Genomic DNA, 14,850 nt, shown 5'->3' on the forward strand with positions numbered 1-14,850 from the left:
GAGGCAGGAGGGTCAGAGCTGGGAAAGTGTGTTTGCTGGCTGTAGACAGGGATTTAATCACCACGTTGGAGCCTATACAGAGCTATATGTCCTCCAGAGCCAACTGCATACAGGGGCGATGATGCGGGGAGGGGTGCTGGGAACGTTCTCCTTCACAGATTTCCAGGACTTCCTGCTCCTGTGTGGTCCCTTTCCCTTCTCACAGAGAAATGATGAAAACAGACAGTGAGATAAACCCCAGGGAGCTGAGCCCAGCAAGGCCGCAGCTTCACCCCCTCCTCCAGGCTGCATGGGGCTGCTGGTCCCACACCACCTCCACCACCCTTTGAGTGTAGCCCCCTCGCCTTTCATTTCCCTTTTGGTTTATCCCAAAGTGTATTTTAGTGAGGACAGAGATGAAAAGGAAAGCAGAGATGTCACAATCCTTCCTCCTCAAACAGCATCTCCTCAGCAGGACCACGACAGCACAACCACGATGGTAGGACCATGGCCTTCAGCCTCCTGGCCCTGAGAAAACCATCATCATCCATCCCATCCCCTGGACAACCCCCAGTGACACCATGGGGGCTGTCACCATCAATTCTGTGTTTCTGGTAAAGCAGAGCGTGGTTTTGGCCAGCAGAGAGGATGCAGTTAATGAGGGTTAAGCGGGTTCCCACTCCCACCCACCAAGAGCCTGCCGGGACCATCGCACATCTCTGCACAGACAGCAAACACCTCGCTGCAGCCAGCAGCAGCCCTCGTGCAGACGCTTGCTCCAGGCAGCTCGCTCTGAGCTAAGCTGCTGCTCAGGGAGTAAATAAAGAGCGTTTCTCACGGAAGCCAGCCTCCCGAGGTCCCCAGGCGGGGAGCTGGCCTTTCCATGGCTCAGGAAACCTTTATCCCCCCCAGCCTACCCCGCCTCTGAGCAGTGGATTTAGCAAGCGATGTTTGCACACCCAGGTTTGCCGTGCAGCCACCCCGTTCCCGGCAGTGCCGTGACATTTGCAGGCAGCATTCCCAGCTGGTCCTGCTTTGGCCTTTCTGGGATTTTTCTTTGTGGGTTAGGCCAGATGGAGGGAAAGGTCGGAGTTAAGTGATGGTGAGCTCCACACTCCGCTCTGGATGTTCCCAAAGCCCAAGATGACTGTGCCTGCGCTAACCCTGCAGATGTGGGCTGCAGTCGGGTCGCACCAGGTTCTCTCCTCGTCTTTGGGGCTGACGTAGCTCCAGCATGTATGCATCTTTCCTGGGGCTCCCCTCCATCCCTTGCAGATCCTCCTTGTTGCTCATTGCTGCCCACCCAGAGCTGAACAGCCTCTCTGCAGCTAAGCCCCTGACCTTTATTTTCCCTTAAATCAATACATAAAAGCTGTGCTACAGCAATCCCAGCGTGTCAGGGGAGCTCAGGTGATTTATATCATCTGAGGAGCTGATTCTGCTTTTGAGGCTTCAATCCTGAGAAGCTTTTGTCTTTCCAGCCTCCAATCTCTTCTGTGCTGCCTTCAGCATCTATGTTGTGCTCATCCCCTGGCCCCCGCTTCCTGGCATTATTGACTCTCCGTCTTGCTTTTAATCTGCTATAAAATGAAGCAGCTCTGGGTAAACCAGCAGTTTTATTCTTCCTGATCATAATATTTCCTTTACCATGAGCTGAGATTGGAAAGGTTTAATGAAAAAAAGCTTGGGGGGGGGGGAGAGGGGGGGAATCTATTAGGAAAACTCTATAGGCATTTGTGCAGTTCTCACTGTGAAGAGCCAAGCCACAGGGAGCTCTTGCCTGGCCTTAACTTGGTGATGGGGAGGTGACCCTACAGGATGGGGAGAAGGTGCTGCCATCAGCCAGGAGCATCCCAGGCAGGAGCCACATCCCAGGCGCCTTCCCTGTCTACTTCCCCCATTGCTGTGTCCTGCTGGTGGGTGCGGGAAAGGAGCCAACAGCCTGGTTTGGGTGCAAAGGGGGTGTATTTAGCACTGAAACTTCCTGCCAGCCGTGGTGAGGCCGGTGCAACCATGCCTACAGGAGGGATCCTGCTGTGTGACTACGTCACTCACCAAAGACCTGTCTCCTTTTGACTTGGATATTGTCAAAAGCTTTGGGGACCGCTGTTGTGGTCGGGTTGAAGCTGTTCTTCGCAGTGACCAATCGATAGGCGCTCATCAGCTTTCTCCATCAGAACATTTATTGTTCCAACAGGCCACGGAGCTCTCCAACAAGTGAAGGCTCGCACAAGAAATCATCTGCCTGGTTTGGCAGCAAACAGAAAACAGGAATATTTATCTTTATTCTAAACCCAAATTTTTGTGGCTAAATAGAGCCAAAAATACATCTTCCCCCCCCCCCCCCCCCCCTTGCACCAGACATGAGACATCGCTGAATGTCGAAAGCAACTCTTCCCCGCCACAAATGGACCAAATAAACCCAGCACGAGACTGCTGTTTAGCAGAAACAGATGTGCCTCTAATGCTGTCATCTACAGCAAGCTGCGTCTGCAAACTCATCTTTATGGAGGTATTTATAGAGATGGGGAAGCTGCCGAGGGGGTGCAGAGCCCAGCGCCAGGGGTCACCCCATGCCTGCAGGCTGCTTCACGGCTCTTGGACGGCATCGCTGTGGGGCTGATGGCTCCCCCCAGGGCTCAGCCTTCAAACCAGGCCGATTCCTCTTCTGCAGCAGTGTTTAACCCAGTGCCGGGTGCTCCCTGAGCTGTGGAGGGGAGATGTGAGATGCTGGCATGGGTTGTTTTGCTGGCTGGGATGTGCCGGGTGCAGGGGAGCTGCAGGGGGGAGAAGGAATCCTGGTTAATTCTTTGTGGAAAGGATTCTTCCCTGTGAGGGTGCTGAGGCGCTGGCACAGGGTGCCCAGAGAAGCTGTGGCTGCCCCATCCCTGGCAGTGTTCAAGGGCAGGTTGGACACAGGGGCTTGGAGCAAGCTGCTCTAGTGGAAGGTGTCCCTGCCCGTGGCAGGGGTTGGAGCTGGAGGAGCTTTAAGGTCCCTCCCAACCCAAACCAGGCTGGCATTGTATGAGGATTCTAGGATTGTTTGCAGAGAGCAGGGATGATAAGATTATGATCCTTGGAGGTTCTTCAGAAGGGAAGGAAGAGCAAGGTGAGTCCCTGAGCTGCCCATAGGCATTCAGTAGTTCCTTGTAGACTGGAGGGGATGAGGAAAGACAGCCTCAGTTCCCCCCCGAACCCCACACACGTGTCCCAGCCCAGGCCAGTGTCCCCTCGACTCCAAAGGTGTAAGTTGCCCTACCTGTGCTGGGAGCCACAGATGGACAGGCAGGAGCTGGCCCTCCCTCCCTGGAGTCACTGTGCAGGACACAAAGCCACATCAGTGCCAAATCCCCATGTCACTCACATCCCAACCCAGCCTGGCTGGACCACCACCACCACCACCACTGCTGCCTTTTCTGTCCCTCTGAGATGCTCCTGGCATCCAGGCCGGCACAGAGGAAGGGCTGGACGTACCCTCACTTGGTACCTGAGCTGCTACTGAAAGTGATGGAAAAATGGGCTTTTCCCTTCCAATCTGAGTTCCAGGTTCTAATTCCTTCCCCCAGAGCGAGCCAGTATTCCAGAGCCTTCACAGCCTCACTGGTAGGCAGAGACCTATAAATCCTGGGTGAAACAGGAAGGAACCATCATTAAAATGCCTGAGGCGTCTGTGAGCAGGGCAGAAAGGCAAAGCCCAGGCTTTGTACCCCAAGCTGGCACAATTCCCCCAGAGCTGCCTCTATCCCAGGTAACTGCTACCCCCCACCTGGCTTTGACTCCGGAGCAGTGTTACGTGGCGTGAGGATCGGAGCCAGCGTCTCTCCTGGTCTCTTCTTCTCCCTCGGGATACCTGGGAACAGAGGAGATGGGTGAGCTGTGGGCAGCGGTGCCAACTGCAGCTCTTTCTCAATGAAAGTGGTGACTTGCTGCAAGAAAAGGCAGCTTTGAATCAAAGAAATAATGACAGAAGCCTCCTTTTCCCCATGTCCCCCCAGCTCTGCAAAGCAGCCTGGAGCTGCAGGGAGACCAGGCACCGCAGCTCAAATCCCACAAGGAATTGCTGCAGTACATTTTAGCCTGGAATATGCTGATTTTATCCAACGATTCTTCTTTGTTGTTCTTTTTGCCAGGAAATAAATAAATCATGCAAGTCCTCCATCACCCTCTCTCCAACCAGCTGTCCCTTTATCACAGCCCAGCCTTCCCCTGGGCTTTGGAACTGGGTCAGTGAGCGACATCCAGCAGCAGTTGCTCCCCACTGAAATTCATAGAAAGCAGAGATGGCCCCTGGGTGCTTTGGAGTGGGCCAGCTTTGCTTTGCAGCACCGGTCTCAGCCAGGCCGAGTGGGGTGGCCGGAGAAGAGGGCGATGCATCGCTTCCCTGCATCCCTCTGCCACGTCAGCGCTCATGGCTTTGCATCTTTGCTGCCAGGCAGGGACTGGATGTCTTTGAACCTCTATCCCCAGCCAAAATTGGCTGAAATGAGCCATCAGGCTCAGAAGCCATCTTTGGGGAGCAGTGACGTGTGTGTGCATGGACACACATGCAGAGCATAATTGCCCAGCACTTGCTGCCCATGGAAACCAGGCGAAAGAGGGAGCAGCTTCACCCTGCGGTTCTTGCCCTTGCTCTGCTTTGTGTTCTCTGCCTGGTTACACCTGGTGGTAAAAGGGAATTGTGCTGCCCTGGCTGGGGACTGGGTCTTGGGACGGAGCTGGTCTCATCCAAAGGAATGCGGCTGAAACAAGTCTGGGAACCTCCTTGAGCTGCAGAAGGAGCCCTGCAGGGACCAGAGAGGTGGTAAAAGCCATCCCCACCTCCAGATCCCCAGCTGGCTTTCCCACTGCTGAAGCACGTGCTCGAATTCGGGGTCACTCTCAATAACTTGCTCAGAAATCAGAAGAAGAAGCCAGAGACACTCTGAGTCACTGGCATGTTGTTACCAAGGACACTAAGGTTCCTGATTTTGAAGAAGAGATTAATTACATTCTACAAATAGACATTTTCTCCGCATTGAAGAGCAGCAAGAGCTGGTTCTTTTCGCGTCGCTCATTATGTAGCAGCAGGTAGTATTGTGACAGATGTAGGAATCCAGTGGTATTGTCACTTGGGTTTAATCATCAGAAAGCTTTCTTCTCCGGGTCAGCCCCTTGTGAGGATTTGTAATATTTACATAGCACTTGGGGCTGGCTTCTTTATTGCTGGAGTCTGGATTCGCTCGTCAGTCTCTCATTATGCATGTGCCAGTATTAATTGCATTTAGAAATGCGATTCCAAAGGCAAAGTGAGAGCTATTTAGACCTCCATTCAGCTTGAAAGACAGCAGCCTTCTGTGTGACAGCTCTCGAGATGTTCTTGTGCTCGGCTTTCTCTCCAGCTGAAAAGCAGGTGTTGGAGCGGGTTGGTGCCGGAGCCACTGTACCAGCACTGCCTTTTGTGCATGCCCAGACATTTATATAACCGACAGGATAATGACTCCGCAGAAGTGGCACAGAATTGACCCTTCTGGTACTGGATTCAAACACAGCAAGGTAAAGAGTGGATCTGCTTAGCTGCTATACAGATAGAAGGGGGAAAGTGATGCTAAGCCTGGAGAGAGGGGTGTATTTCACTTGCCAGTGGCTTTGGGGGTTATTTACCAGCTCAGCTGTGCCTGCAGCACTTTGGAGCCGTGTTTATGGCCTTGCTGATGTATTTAAGCCGTACAGGAATTCAGCTGACACTTGTCTGTGCATGCCTGCTGCGCACTGATTGCTCCAGCAGCACTGGAGATGCAGAGCCCTGCCTGGGAGGTGGAAACGAGGAGGCCACGTCCTGTGTCCCAAAGGGAATGAAGCTGGAAGGTTAAATCCCAAGGATGCCAAGCTACCAGCTCTGTTTTCTCCAGCCTGAGGTGCAGAGGGTCTGTAGAGGGTTTGTTCTTGCCTTGCAGCAGTGTGTGGGGTGCGACGAGGGTGTCCTCACGGGGGGATTGATCAGCATAGGCACTCCACGCTCCCTCTCTCCATGGCGCTGGCTCCCAGTCCTAGGACAATAACCCATCTGAGGCGCAGGGATTCATGTCCAGCCTGTTTGTGAGGGGGCTGAGAAAGCAGCAGTAGAGGCAAATCCTTGTTTCACTTCCCCAGATTGCTTCCTTTGGTTTGCCATAGTCCAGCCCTGCCTTCGCAAGTCCCTGACCCGATCCCTCTCCAAGAGCACCCATGGGGAACACGTTCCCTCACAGACCCGGCTCTTCCAGCAGGCTCCTTTGGGTGCTCAATGGCCCTGCATCCCCTGTGCTGGACCAGCACCAAGACCAAACCCTGGGCTCTGGGTCAGCAGCATCTCTACCTCCCAAACCCACACGCGCATCCGGAGCAGGCAGTGAGCTGCTCCTGCCGGGAAGGGCCTGCAGGGGAAGAGCATGAGAAAGGCAAACAGAGCAGACACCCGTAACCAGCCCTGGCCCCTGGCCAGCACCTTCTCATTAAATAACACAGAAACCAAAGGAGAAATCACTGCTCGCTGAGGAAACCCAAACGCTGAAGCCCAAGGAGTCCCCCTTGACCTTCCTGTCCCTTGATGGGAGGTTAGCCCAGGGCTGTGTTTCAGCTTGCTTTCCAGCTCTGGTGAGATGGGGATAGCAGACCCCATGGCCAGGTTAGGAGGAAACCTTCAAACCACCCTTTCTGAAGGGTGTCAGCCAGCTCTGGGGGCCAACCCTGACCCCACAGACCCACGGCTGTGCCCTCCAGCCCTGTGAGTGTGGGCCAAGGACAACCCTCACTGTCCCTGGCAGCCTCAAGGCATATAAATAGAAGATGAGACGTGAAGGAGGTCAAATGGGCAGAGGATTTCACATAATCTGATCTTGCCTGGGCTGTTCATTTGTGTCCTTTGCCCAGGACACACGCTGTGCTTCGCACACAGGCACGTCAGTGCCAGAAGGACGTTCCTGCACCGAGGCAGCTTTATCCCATGGAACATGTGGGCTCCTCCTGTCTTTTTCTTCACTGTGTGCTGCTTTTCAGGGATGTCTTTAACCCAGGGGTCATCCAGACCAGCGCACGTGGGGAAAATCCTGGTCTTTCTTGCTGTATGGAGTCCTGGTGCCAGCCCAGCTTGAGCCTGGACCTCACCAAACTCCAGTTGGATCAAAACCGGGCTGGGGCTCTGGTGCTGTTGGTGGTGTGGAGGATGCTTCCTGCCCTCCATCATGCCCATCTGAAGCCTCGGTCTGTTCTGCCTTGGTCCCCTCTACCACTTCCCCTCGACCCTGGCCAGCAGCACTGGCTTTTCTGGCTTCTGGTACTTCTCTTTTCTGAAATATGAAAGGCTGGAGACAAATTCCCTCCTGGTATAAAGCTGTCAGTGGAACTGCTCTGATTTATGCCAGTGCAGAGCACGGTAAAGAGATGAATGTCTCAAATTGAGCAAGTAGAAAACCTCTTCATGGCCACCGGTGTTTAATGGTGAGAGCAATTAATCACCTAAAGAACTAATCTAGCGCCGTACGGATTCTCTGTGGGCTGGTGCCTTTGCACCAGTGCCTGTCTGAGAGCTGCAGTGGGGCTCAGAGGGAGCCTCTCCAGCTCATCCAGCTGTGAGCGTCCTTGTGCTCCCCAGGTCCATGCCAGGAAACCGAGGCTTGAGCTGTTGGTTCAGGTGCCAGCACACTCCATCCCTGCACTGCATCGCTGTCTCACCAGACACATTGATGATGATGGTGATGGTGATGGTGAAGGCAGTCGGGTGCGGGGTCTGACCAGCCTGTGGGACACTGGTTTAGACGTGGTGCAGTCGTGCTTCTGCAGGAGCGGAGATGGCCCAGGCAGCCCCAGCATCCCTCCCAACCCCAGCTCTTTCAGCTCCGAGGTTTTGTGCTTTCCCAATGCTTGCTCCTAGCAGCAAGGACAGCAGTGGCTGAGCCATAAACCGGCAGCACTGACACCTTCTCCCACACCTGCACTCCTGGCTTGCAGTGACGGGGTGCCGAGCCAGCCACAAAGATGTCCCTGCACCCCTGTCCCTACCACCCTGGAGGCAGCTCATGCCTGCTCCTACGGCTGGTTCTGCCACCGCAGGGCTGCCAGCACCACTGGCATCACAGCCTGTGTGCAAGCCCTGCAGCTTCCCATGGCATGGACCTGCAGGAAGGCAGCTCTCGCCTCCCAACCTCCCCATCCATCTCTGCTCAGAGGGAGCCTCAACCTCTGCAGCGAGCTCATCAAGCTCAGGCACTTGATGAGTCTTTAGCTCAGGCAGTGCTGCAGGTAGCACGGGGAGAGCCAGGGGCACACAGGCCCTGAGATACCTTCCCTGCTTCGACTCTTGTTCCCCCCTCCCCTGACATTGTCTCGCTAGGTCTCACTAGGTGCCAGTTCAAGCTCCCCACGCTCACGGCTCCACTCTCTGGTAAATGGATTTGGACGTCCCCAGCAGAAACCTCGCTCCAAGGCTGGCGCTGGAGCAGGCGGCCCCATGGCAAGCGTGGAGCCGAGCGGGTGCTGAACGGGAGCAAAACCCCCTCCCGAAAGGCACCGGGAGCTGGAAGCAGCGGAAGGCGCAGCCGCCGGCAGCGTGCCCGTGGCACAGCGGGGATGCTCGGAGCAGGAGGTGACCCTGCGCGCCCGTGGTGGCTCTGTCACTGCCGCGATGCGGGACTGCAGCAAGTCCCTTCCCATCTGCTGCCTGCCACTGCCTCCGAGCCAGGACGTGTGTGTGGGCACAGAGCACAGCGCAACAGGGCCACGGCTGCCGCAGGGTGGCTGCTGGCTCTTCTGAGAGCCAACGTGGCCCTGGTGCTCTCAAGCATCCTCTGCACCCAGATGCTCATCCAACCCCCCCAGCATCCCAGGGACCTCCCCGGGGCTGTTTCACACCAGGTGAGGGTTTGGCTGCTGGGTGTCGTTGGCAGCCTGGTGATGTCCCCACGCTGAGAGCACTGCTCAGTCTCCGCAGCTCAGGCACGAGGACACACAGGCAGCCAGGCTGCTTGCCTGGATGGGCAGCAGGATGCTGGGAAACGCCTTGATTAGTGTGGGTGAAAGCATCCCAGGAGTTCAACCCTGGCCCTTCACACCAGAGAGACAGGGGAGCAATCCTGCATTTCCTCCTTGCTCATGCTGGTACAACAGGGAGGAGGTGACTCCTTTGTGCCCAGCACAAGGAAGTGGTGAATGCTCCATCCCTGGCGAGGGTGGACGGGGCTTGAAGCAAGCTGCTCTTGTGGAAGGTGTCCCTGCCCGTGCCAGGGGTTGGAACTGGATGAGCTTTAAGGTCCTTTCCAACCCAAAATGTTCTATGCTTCTATGATTGTCTCCTGGTGTCACTCAGAGGAATGAAACTACAAGAAAACTAAATACCTCCAAAGACATCTCTTAGGCTGAGTAGCGAGATCCTCCACCCCAGGGCCTCCCCTCACCCACTTATCCCAGCCCCAGGGAGCCAAGGGGATGGGAAAGGGATGGGAAGATGTTGGGAAGGAGATGGGAAGGGGATGGGAAGGGGATAACAGAGCACGTACGGTTCGACTCTGTTGGAGAAGCGGCGCCGCAGGATCATGACCAGTGTGCCAAGGAGCAGGGCTGTGGTGCACATGGCGCTGCCTCCATCCCCACGCTCCCGCAGGCTGTCACCGTGCCCTCTGGCCCGGCAGCCCGGCGGCTCTCCCCAGCACCCAGCTGAAGGCTCCCAGGGCTGGTTTCAAGAGGGATTAGGGCAGGATCCAATGGAATTAAGGACACACAAGGACGTTCTCCTCTGACCTGTGGGCAGGAGGGAGCCAAGTGGCTGCTCCGTGACCAATTGAGCACTTAATAGGTTTTGGCACGTGGTGCTCTTGCCCCAGCTGGTCCCCAGGTGACCTTTGATGAACCAAGCCCATTCCCACCCCGACCACCCCACTGCTGCCCCAGGGCTGGGTGCTCCCCTCTGCTCCCCCCTTTCCCATGTGCCTCCCTTTTCCCTCTTTCACCACATTCCTCCTTTTCCCTTTCCCTCCAGCTCCTGTGTTCCTCCTCCTGCCAGACCTGCCTCAACCCGCTCCCTGGCTCCGCTGATCTGACAGCCTCAGACCTGCCTGCCATTCCCCATGGACGCCTCTCAGGCAGCTGATCCAAGACCTTGTCTGCATCCTCCCCTCGCCCAGGCTGGGTTTGCCTCCTCCTCCCCACTCTCCCATCACTCAACAGCCCCCGTCACACCCCTCCCTCCAGGACACGGCTCTAGCCCCACAGTCTCCTGCAGGACCTCTGTGCCCATAGTCTTCCACTTTCCCTTCCCTATAAGCTCCTTAGATGTCCCTGCCCACGGGCAGTGAAGTGCCTTCACACACCTTGCCCCGGGTCAGTCCTTTGCGACGCAAAACGCATCTGGAATGGAGTGACTTGGTGGGTTTAGCTTGAAGAGAACAACTGGGAAAGCAGCCACTGTAAGAGAGAGGATGAGGGGAAGATGCATGCCCATGAACACAGAGGGGTTTAATGGCGCATGGAGGTCCTGACTTGGAGAAGAGGCAGGAAGACCAGGGTAGCGGCTTCCCGGGCAGCCATGGGTCAGACAGGGGCTGACATGGGACTGATGCTGGCCACAGCAGAAGGAAAAACCCCAAGCTGGGCATTCCCGTAACTCAGCTGGAAAACAGCTTCTTCCTGCAACCGGATTTTGAAACCAGAACTAAATCCAAGCAACCTACGTCAATCCAGGTTCAGTGACCGGTTGGGTCTGAAAGAGAGAGCAAAGCAGAGCTTCCCAGGAAGCCTGGCTTTCCATCTGCATCCAGCCAGGGCCAGAGATGCCCTCAGATCCAGCCATGTGGGCATGTCCTCTCCAAGTGCTCCAAACCCTAAACCCAAGGCACGAGCAGCACTTGAAATCTCAGTAAAGCCAAATCCCTCTAAGCCCATCCAGTAAACAGTCCCCATCCCTGAACGTGGGGGTCAGCCAGGGGCAGAGGGGATGGATCAGCCTCGCTGCTGGCGCCAATGTGATGGGAAGCCTTGGGGAGAGCGGTGGAAGAAGCAGCCCGAGTGTGTCCTGCAGCCAGCTGGAAACGGGAGTGAACGATCCCTTCCCGAGTGGAAGTCAGGCCGGAGGGCGCGGAGCTGCCTTGCACAAGGCACCGGGGAGCGCGGGGCGGCCGAGCCCTGTGTCCTGGCTGGAACATGCTGGGCTCCAGGGAGCACGTTTCAGTGTGCTCTGAAGCCATGGAAGCCCCGTAAACAGCGGCTGCTGCCGAGCTGGAGCCCCGGGGGCTGCAAGGACCTGCTATTGCCTGGCAATAGCACCGCGGCTTTCGCTACCCCTGCGAGGACATCGCTGCTCGCCGAGCCCCAACCGCACCGACACCAGCAAGGGCCCCGCTCTTGCTCCTCCGTGGGCTTCTTGATAACCATAACTTGGGCTGCTCCACCAGAGGCACAAGCCCTGGGTGCTCCCCGGGTGTGAAAGGGGCCATCAATGCCACTCGGTTGACATTGGGTGACCTCGGCAGCCCAGGCTCGCCCCGCATGGGTGCGTATGGCTTCCAAACACCCTTGATTGATGCCGAGAGCTGCTCGGTTCAAAGGCAAGGTAATGTGAGCAGATTAGTTAATGCTTCTTGCCCTAGCCCCTGAGAGCAGGGCTGGAACGGCGAGGCAGCCTTAATGGGTTTTGAAGGCTTTTCTTTTTAAGATATGAATCAATGAAGCTGTACGGGGAGCATGGATAATGTGATCGGAATAAGAAACAGGGCTTGTCTTTGAACCGGAGCGAGGTCCCTGACGGTGTTTACTTCATGTCCTGGCACCAAATGCAAGATGACATGAATATATTAGCTTCCTGGCTTTCCTGAGCAACCCCTGCCATGCTCACACCAGCTTCAGGAAGGAAAAGAGCAGCAAAGAGGATCTGTTTGGAAGCGCTGACTTGGTACCCAAGGACCCTGTCATCCTCACTTACCGCTGACGGGTCCGGCTCTGACAGGGGCCGTGCTCCCAGGGGGTGGCTGGTTCCTGCCGTGGGGAGAGCTCGGCATGGGGGGCACATGGAGGGGAAGGTGGTGGCACCACCAGGGTCCGAGGAAGCGCAGCGGCCGGCTGGGGCCTTGCCCATGCAGCCCTGGGATGCTGGATCTGGCACCTGAGCCTCTTGCTTCATCCCTCCCGGCTGCATCATGAGGCCTCGGTTTCCTCAAATCCCAGTGTGGGACTGGGGGGGAGTTTGAGCAGTTCCCAGCACGGGACCAGGTTGATGTGAGTGGGAAGCGCTCTCCAGGGCTGCCTTGGCAGCTTCTTACCCTGCCGTGCCCTGCTGTGAGCGCCGGGCATCACCCAGCCCTGCTCCCAGGGCCCCTCTCTGCTTCCTCCTGTTCCCCAGCATTGCCCGATCCTTGGGATCCTTTGGGCTGTGTGGGTTGGGAGCGCTGTTTCTGGGGAGGGAAGCAGGAAGCTGACACAAGGTTTGGGAAGGTCACGGGGAGGCTGCGCTCTCCCGGCTCACCCACCCCTGCCCGCTGCTGCCGAGGGTCCTGCCCATGTCCCCATCCTGTGCTCCCTTCCCGGGCATCACCCCAGCGCTGTTGCTGTCCCGGTCCCCGGAGCATCTCCCCCATCCTGTTCCCATATGTGGGTGATGAGGTCGAGGTCAAGGTGGCCCCAGGGCTTGAGGCCCCCTCTGGGAGCTGGGGGCTCAGGGCCGGGTCCCACTGTGGGATTTGCTTTGTGGCACCTCGGTCTCTGCACAAAGCCACATCTGTTGTACTTCAGCCCCTGAGCAGACGAACCCTATTTCCATGCAGGAAGGAGAGGGAAGGCTGGTTTGGTTTAAACACATTCCCCACCAGCTCCAGTCGGCAGCACGGCCTGAGGTCTGGTTTCAATCAGAGGAGGAATGTCTGCTCCAGCTTCGTTCCATTCTGCTTCCTGGGGCTGCCCATGGCTGGGGCAGGACAGCAGCTCCCGCACTGCCACTTCCCTGGCCCTGCTCTTCCCAGAGGGGAGGACATGGAGCTGGGGGATCCCAGTCTCTCAGTACTGCTGCTCTTTCCAATGGGTGACCGAGCACGCCAGCAACGTGGACAACAGCTGCGTGATTACCCTGGCATCCCGCAGCATCCCGTGTGATGGAGATGCCGGCACTGCTGCCATCCCAGCTGGCTCGGGGGGGGGTCCTGTTGGCTGTACCCCCTTTTACCTCCCGGACGTGTCCTCCAGCCTATTCCCACAGCGATGGCTCAGAGGCCGCAGGCACTGCCAGCACAGAGCTGGAGCGTCAGGATTGCACACGGGTCTCCTGGGATCAGAGAAGCCGGGGAAGGAAACCTGCAATAAGTGCAGAGCATTTATCCAGGCTTTAGGCTAAATCCTTCCCTCCTGGGCAGCAGGAACTGCAAAGCCATTTCCTAAAGTCTTGTTATTCCTGTTCTGGACAGCACTTTGCAGTTAGCAGCAGGGCTGGATTAGGGGAGGGGAGAAGGGAATCATTGCTGGGGCAATGCTGGGTGAGCTGGGTGGCAACCGGGGGCTTCCTTCCAGCAGCGGTCAGGGTGACAAGTCCAGCAGCTTGGATGGGCTCTCAGAGCAGGACGAAGGAGGAGCACCCAAGGACATGCAATATACCACGGCCACATCGGTGGGAGCAAAAGTGTCAGATCCCTGTCCTCTTCCTCCTCCCTGTCCAGCTCTGAAGGAGGAGGAGCAGAGTCAGGGCTGCTCTTTTGGATGCCTTGGCTTTACCACACTGACATCTTCAGCCTTATTTCACTCGAAATGCCAGGACTGCTCTGGGTCTGGCCAGGTTGTTGTCTTGAGGGTCTGGAGAGGGGTCCCAGCACCACACCAGCACCAAGGGCTTGGGGCAGCTCCTGCGGCTCCTTCCCGAAGCACTCCCAGAGGGAGCTCCTGGGGCCAGCCCAGTAAATGGTGTTTGTGAGGAGGAGCTGACTTTGCAGGGGACACGTGAAGTGTCTGCGTACCAGGGAAGGTGGGCTCAGCCCCGAGGGTCTGGATGGGGGGTTTCCGCCTTCGCCCCGGAGGCAGTGGAGGAGGCCGGGGGGGGCTCTGCCATCATCCGCATCCCACGCGCCGGGGAGCTGAAGGCTCGGGATTTTTTGCCTTCACCTCCCACTCGAGGATCGGGAGCCAAGTACATTTCTCATTGCACCCAGCGCAAGGGAGGAGGAGAGGCGATGTGGGAGGGCACGGCGGGAGCGGGAAAAGCCGTCGGCAGGAGGGAGCAGATCCCGCAGGAGCACGGCGCATCCCGGGAGCCCGTCCTCAGCCCTGCGGCCGTGCGAGGGGACAACGGCTTGAGCAGGAGCTTCGCCTCTTCCTAGCATGCAGAAGCTATGGGAGGAGCAGCTCAGGCTCCTGAGTGTCCCCTGTTGTGGGGACAGGTCTGTGGGAAGCAGGTGGAAAGGAGGGATGTGATGCTCCAGTGGAGAGGGGTGAGGGATCAGCGTGTTGAACTGGGATCTGAGAGAGAAGCACTGATTTCTTCCATACGGATTACCCAGGCTCAGCCTTCCCACTGGCTGTGGGGACCACGTCCTCTGTCCCCATCCCTGGGCCACCCTCTGGGACAGCGACCAAGGGCAGCTTGGGCTGGGCAGGGCGAGCAAACGCCATCCCAGCCGTGAGGGCTGCCACCTCCCTCAGCACCAAAGGGTCACCAGATTCTCCATAGGGCTGCACAGGGCCTGCCAGTGCAATTCCCAGCCAGGATTTCCCAGCAATGGTGTCAGCACAGCATCCTTCTCCTTCTGGAACAAGTCGCCTCCTCACCCTGAGCCCTGGAGAGCCATAGTCATGGGAAACCATGGAAACGGATGGCTGGCATGTGACAGCGTGTGCCTGCACCCTGGGCCCCGATTTATGTCCCATGTCTGTGGCAAGATGCTGAAGTTC

The sequence above is a fragment of the Pezoporus occidentalis genome, unplaced genomic scaffold (genome assembly GCF_034315485.1).
Source record: "Pezoporus occidentalis ecotype Australia unplaced genomic scaffold, CSIRO_AGI_Poc_V1 ctg62, whole genome shotgun sequence".
Classification (NCBI taxonomy): domain Eukaryota; kingdom Metazoa; phylum Chordata; class Aves; order Psittaciformes; family Psittacidae; genus Pezoporus; species Pezoporus occidentalis.